Source organism: Mobula birostris, chromosome 26 (genome assembly GCF_030028105.1).
Source record: "Mobula birostris isolate sMobBir1 chromosome 26, sMobBir1.hap1, whole genome shotgun sequence".
NCBI classification, from domain to species: domain Eukaryota; kingdom Metazoa; phylum Chordata; class Chondrichthyes; order Myliobatiformes; family Myliobatidae; genus Mobula; species Mobula birostris.
Genome location: NC_092395.1, coordinates 4,979,776 through 4,986,023, shown reverse-complemented (window position 1 = coordinate 4,986,023; position 6,248 = coordinate 4,979,776). Strand labels below are relative to the sequence as shown.

General features: G+C 43.2%; 1 pseudogene; it reads right to left on the bottom strand.

The window, feature by feature from the left end:
* Positions 1 to 5,012: 5,012 nt before the first annotated feature.
* On the bottom strand, positions 5,013 to 5,131 carry LOC140188428 (5S ribosomal RNA; annotated as a pseudogene).
* Between the last annotated feature and the right edge of the window lie 1,117 nt (positions 5,132 to 6,248).

Below are 6,248 nucleotides of genomic sequence, written 5' to 3'. Positions count from 1 at the left end.
TTTCTGGAATTTTTTTATAAACATGTAGAAAGAAAGAATATTCTTTGTTATCAGGGTGCAGATACCTCCATAATTTGATCAATCCAAAATCAATCAAAAAGGAGTTAATAAGTGACGCAGAGCAATTTGAAAGTCGCTGATTGGTTGAGCTCTTGTCAATCATAGGATTTAAACAACAGTTAAAATCCCCGCCCATTACCAGTTAAATGGAGATTTTTTTTTTGGAGACCTGCGTGCAGTCAAGCTGTTTCAACTGATTTTAGTAAATATACACCTGTATCTGAAGGGTCCAACTGCTGGTGAGTCAGTATCCTGGCAAAAAGTACACCATGAAGACAAAAGAATACTCCAAACAACTCCGCAAAAAAGTTAAGGTTTTTGAAAAGCACAAGTCAGGAGATGGATACAAGAAAATTTCCAAGTCACTGAATATTTCTTGGAGTACAATTAAGTCAATCATCAAGAAATGGAAAGAATATGACACAGCTATAAATCTGACTAGAGCAGGCCATCCTCAAAAACTGAGTGACTGTGCTAGAAGGGGACTGGTGAGGGAGGCCACCGAGAGACCTATGACAACTCTGGAGGAGCTACAAGCTTCAGTGGCTGAGATGGGAGAGACTGCATACAATAACTGTTTTCCATGTGCTTCACCAATCGCAGCTTTATGGGAGAGTGGCAAAGAGAAAGCCACTGTTGTAAAAAACGCACATGAATTCTCAGCCAGAAGGCATGTGGGAGACTCTGAGGTCAGCTGGAAGAAGGTTCTATGTTTGATGAAACCAAAATTGAGCTTTTTGGCCATCAGATTAAACGCAATGTTTGGTTTAAACCAATCACCACACATCGTCAAAACACTCCATCCCAATCGTGAAGCATGGTGGTGGCTGCATCATGCTGTGGGGATGCTTCACTGCAGCAGGCCCTGGAAGGCTTGTGAAGGTAGAGAGTAAAATAAATGCAGCAAAATATGGGGAAATCCTGGAGGAAAATCTGATGCAGTCTGCAGGAGAACTGCGACTTGGGAGAAGATTTATTTTCCAGTGAGATAATGACCCCAAGCATAAAGCCAATGCTACACAGGATTGGCTTAAAAATAACAAAGTTAATGTCCTGGAGTGGCCAAGTCAGAGTCTAGACCTCAATCCAATTGAGAATTTGTGGCTGGACTTTTACAGGGCTGCTCACTCATGATCCCCATGCAATCTGTCAGAGCTTGAGCAGTTTTGTGAAAGAGAATGGGGAAAGATCACAATGTCCAGATGTGCAAAGCTAATAGAGACTTATCCACACAGACTCAAGGCTGTAATTACTGCCAAAGTTGCATCTATTGAATACTGACTTGAAGGGGGTGAATACTTATGCCATCAATTATTTTCTGTTTTATATTTGTAATATATGGCGGGAGGAGAAGATAGCACTGCGCTGCGCGCAAACAGCTCTCCAGTGAAAATGATATCGTATCCGTTAAATAGGGGCCGTGGGCAATTCTGATTTGATGGAGAATGGACGTGAAAGCACAGAGGAACATCTGGAGAAATTTCTGAAACGTCGGTTCTCTGCCGCTGTTACTGGGCGATTGAGAATCTTATGGAGGGAAGGCCCCAAAATCCCCGGCTTTGCCTGCTGCTGGCGACCGAGATTGAGGTCGAATCGTTCAGATAGAGATGGTGCTCAGTACTCGGTGTCGGAGGGCTGATCGGAGGCTCGAATTTTTCGGATGACTCAGAGTCGGAATGTGGTCGGGCATGGCAGGGAGAGTATTCTTCTTTCTCCCGTCTGCGTGAGACGTGGGACATTCGAGAAACTTTGAACTCTTTTACTGTGCCACGGCCTGTTCTTCATCAAGTTATGGTATTGTTGCACTGTTGTAACTATATGTTATAACTATGTGTTTTTTTTTAGTTTTTCAGTCTTGGTCTGTCCTGTGTTTTGTGATATCACACCGGAGGAATATTGTATCATTTCTTAATGCATGCATTATTAAATGACAATAAAAGAGGACTGCGTGTCCTCATAATCTAATCTAATTAATTTAGATCACAGTGGATTTAGTTTGGCTTTTTGATGCTGATAAACAGGAAAAGACTCTTTTGTGTCAAAGTGAAAACAGATCTCTACAAAGTGATCAAAATGAATTACAAATATAAAACTCAAAATAGAACATGAAAACTTCTAAGGAGGGTTGATACTGTTTATGTACTATGATAGTAAAATGTACTTTGAACTTTGAATTGATTATTGTGAATTGGCCTGTGATTAGGCTGGGGTTAAAATCGGTGGGTTGCTGGGCCTCTATCTCTAATAGCTCTGATGAGCCAGTTGCCAAACCACTGGGGCTTCTGAACAGTCAGGTTTCGATGATTAGGTTTTCACTGAGGTCCACAAGTTCTGTTTGACATGTTCTGCAGCTGTTTCGTTTCTGAGCCTGCATCGACCTGTCAGTACAGCATTCAGGAGGAAACTTTGCTACTGCCACAGATTTTTACTCAGGACTGTGTCGAAGTTCACTTTTGTGTGTCAGAAGTGAAAGGCTGGCTGTTTATTCTAATTGCAGTGTGCGTGTGTGTGCAACTAAGTAACATCATGTTTACTTAAGTTCAAGTTCAAGGTAAATTTATTTTCAAACTACATAAGTGTCATCATATGCAACCCTGAGATTCATTTCCTTGCAGGCATTTGATGTAAATACAAAGAAAAAAATGCAAAATAGCAATGATAAATAAGCAATAAATATTGAGAATATGAGATGAGAAGTCCTTGAAAGTGAGTCTATTGGTCGAGGGAACATTTTTGTGTTGGGGTGAGTGAACTTGGGTGAAGTTATCCCCACAAGTTTGTTAGAGGGTTGAACACAGAATATGGAACAGTACAGCACAGTACAGGCCCTTCGGCCGATGATGTTGTGCCAACAATTTAACCTACACAAAGATCAATCTTGAACGAGTCGCTTAAGTATCTTTTAGCAGTATTTTGGAGTTCTCTGTATTTTTGAAGTGGGAGTTAATAGTCAGAGGTGTGTGCATGTTTGCATATTAACTTTAATTACTGAGGCCCTCTGTCTGTCAGAGTCAACCACGATTATTGTGTCCTAGCTGTCATACACAAGCCAGGGCAGTACGATATGGAGAACAAGCTGGTGCCCGTGCAGCAGGCTCCCCTTCTCCACGCAGCTGATGAATCCCAAACAACACCCCCTCTAATTTTTGTTACAGCTGCACAGACCAACCATTTCTCTGAGCAGGAAATGTTTACGCGGCCTGAAAACTGCACGATGCTTTAAATGTTTTGTTTGTAATCTGCATACTGTGAATATTGGAATGAAAATTGAAACAACTCCAGCTCTGGATTTTTTCTCAGGGTTTACTTCCAAAACTTTCCCTGTGAGCGGGTATAGATGCAAGGCAACGGAGGTTTGAGATCAGAGTTTTCCTTCTCCTGGATGAGCTGCCAACCACGGCTGACAAGCCCCGTCTGCCAGAAGTGACCGGTTTTAAGGCACCAGTTCAGATGTAGGGTCTCGACCCAAAATGTCGACTGTCTATTTCTTTCCGCAGATGCTGCCTGACCTGTTGGGTTCCTCCAGCAGATTATTTTTTGCTCCAGATTCCAGCATCTGCGGTCTCTCATGTCTCCATCTAACTGGAAAGAGCCCAGGGATGCGTTATGAGGATGCTGCCAGGGCTCGAGGGCTGGAGTTATAGGGAGAGGTTGGGCAGGCATGGACTGGGACCTTATTACCTGGACCATAGGAAACTGAGCAGTGACCTTATAAAACCATGACCATCATAGATAGGGCAGATGCACAAAGTCTTTTCCTCAGGGAAGAGGAGTTGGGAACTAGAGCGGATGTGTTTAAGGTGAGAGGCGAACATTTAGAAGAGATCTGAGGGGCAACGTCTTCACACAGAAAGTGATGGTACTTGGAATGAGCTTTCAGAGGACGTGGTTGAGGTCAGTGTTATGTTCTATGTCCTATATATGAACTAGAAGAAATATGGCAAGTGGTATCACTTCAAGTGTCACAAAAAGATCTCTTCTGTTTTGAGGTACACAGCTGCATTTTTTGTTTAGCTTCAGTAAACAAGATCAGAATCAGGTTTAGTATCACTGGCATACGAGGTGAAATGTGGTATTTTGCGGCAGCAGCACATAGCAATACATAATAACAAAAACTCTTGATTACAATAAGAAATATACATTAAAAACTAAATAAATAGTACAAAAAGAGAGAACAACAACAGTGAGTTAGTGCTCTGGGTTCATTGTCCATTCAGAAATCTGGTGGTGGTGGGGAAGAAGCTGAGTGTGAATCTTCAGGGTCCTGTACGTCCTCCTTGATGAGAAGATGGCAGGTCCTCAGTGGTGGGGGGTCCTTCAATGAGGGAGGCAGCCTCTTTGATGCATCCCCTTTTGGGTGCTTCACCCTGGTTCCACAGCTTCGCAGGTGAAATCTTCTATTTATTCTCTCCTCCCTGTTTCCATTTTTGTCGCTTTTCTGACTGCAGGGCGATGGCACAAGCTTATTCCAGCCCAACAGAAGGAGAGGCTGCACGATTCTTTCCTAACTTGACAAACGAATGCATTTCCACATCAGACCATTTGTGATGCTCTTTGATGGATCTTCCTCTCTCACCGTTCCTCTGGTAATGATTCATTATCTCGAGGTATCTTTTATCTAATAACCATCTCCCGCTTTACTAGTTGACAAGTTATGTCACAGTTAATTTTGAAATGGATTTTCTGAAACACTGCTGAAGATAAAGATGTTTCCCATTGAAAACTACAGTGAAATGCATCATTTGTATCAAATAAAATCTGCCAGGATTGTGCTGGGCAGAACACAAGCATTGCCATGCTTCAGGTACCAACATAGCATGCCCACAACTTACTAACCCTAAACTGTATGTCTTTGGACTGTGGGAGGAAACCCACACGGTCACAGGGAGAACGTAGAAACTCCTTACAGAGAGTGGTGGGAATTGAACCTGATCTCACACCTACAAGCACTACACCTACAGCACCTGGTGTTCCCGGGCAGTCTCCCACCCAAGTACTAACCATGCTTGAGCCTGCTTAGCTTCTGATTTTGGATGAAATCTGATGTCTTCAGGCTAGTATAGCTATAGGATTTCTAGCCTGCTTCACTCTCCAGTGAAAGATAAGTCAGTGCTGAGTTTTTATATTATTATACAGAATTACAGTACTGTGCAAAAGTCTTAGGCACATATATGATAGCCAGGGTACCTAAGATTGTCAATGTGGAATGGAGAGCAAGTTTGTAAATCTGGCGGGAGCGAGGATGGGGCGCCGCAGCAGGGGTGTGGGACAGGTGGCAGAGAAAGAGTGCTAGGGTTGGGGGTTGGCACGGGTGCAGACTCACCCAGCCCTGAGACAGCAGGTAAGGTCATCTGATTCCAAACAACTGGTTTATTGATCATTACAGAATGTCTCTCTGCTGCTTCCCGCTCTCTCCCTCTCCCTTCCCCTTTTCCCAATCATGATTCCCCTCTCCCTGCCCCCTTCCCACTCTCAGTCCACAACAGAGACCCATATCAGAATCAGGTTTATCATCACTCACACACGTCATGAAATTAGTTTTTTTTTTGCAGCAGTACAGGACAATACATAAAATTACCTCCGTACTGTGCATGCCTTAAGCTCCCTTTCTGTACATATCTGCGTCGAAGATATTTGCACAGTGCTGTACACGTGTGCAGAGGTGACTGAAAACTTCCTGGTGGCAGCACTACAGGTACATATCATCAGATAAGCAGCAATCACGAAAACCAGATTAAAGGTTAGCTTTCGCCACATGCACATTGAAACATAGCGAAATGTGTCATTTGCGATGCAGTCAGAGGATGTTCTGGGGCAGCCTGCAAGTTTCGTCATACTTCTGGCACCGACATAGCAGGACCACAATTTACTACCCTGTATATATTTTGAATGTGGGAGGAAAGCAGAGCTCCCGGAGGAAATCCATATTGTCATGGGGAGAACACAAAACTCCGTACAGGCACTGTGAAGCATTATATTAGCCACTCGCTGAACAAACACAAATTATACAAGAAGTAACGCGAACTGAACAAAAAGCACCACTGCAACACACTTAAAACGCTAGAGGATCTCAGCAGGTTAGGCAGCATCTACACATGATAATGAATAAACAGGCGAAGTGTTCGACCAAGACCTTCCATCAGGACTAGAGAAGTCAAGTGGATGGGGGAAGAGGTAAGAAACAGCAA